This window comes from Colobus angolensis, unplaced genomic scaffold, assembly GCF_000951035.1.
Source record: "Colobus angolensis palliatus isolate OR3802 unplaced genomic scaffold, Cang.pa_1.0 Scaffold311, whole genome shotgun sequence".
In the NCBI taxonomy this organism is placed as follows: domain Eukaryota; kingdom Metazoa; phylum Chordata; class Mammalia; order Primates; family Cercopithecidae; genus Colobus; species Colobus angolensis.
Window position 1 is genome coordinate 165,619 of NW_012116389.1, and position 525 is coordinate 166,143.

Here is a 525-nt window from a genome sequence, read left to right on the forward strand (position 1 = left end):
AAAGTGTGGTCTAAGAACTTTGAGTTACCAGAAAGGAATGTTTAAGGAAGTTTGTAGCCAGGTGTGGTGGCTCACACCTGTAATCCCAATACTTTGGGAGGCCAAGGTAGGAGTGTTACTTGAAATCAGGAGTTCAAGACCAGCCTGGGCAACACAGCAAAACCGTGTTTCTACTAAAAATAATTTTTAAAAATTTAATTTAAAAAAGATAAGTATGCTAAGCATCATGTGATGCTATGCTGGAGTTGAGTTGTGAGACCAAGCCACTCTCTCTCTCTATATAGATAGATAAGTAGATAGAGATATAGATATATAGGCTGGGTGCAGTGGCTCACGCCTGTAATCCCAGCACTTTGGGAGGCCAAGGCAGGTAGATCACCTGAGTTCAGCAGTTTGAGACCAGCCTGGCCAATATGGTAAAACCCCATCTCTACTAAAAATGCAAAAATTAGGTGGGCATGGTGGTGGGTGCCTGTAATCCCAGCTACTTGGGAGGCTGAGGCAGGAGAATCGCTTGAACCCAGG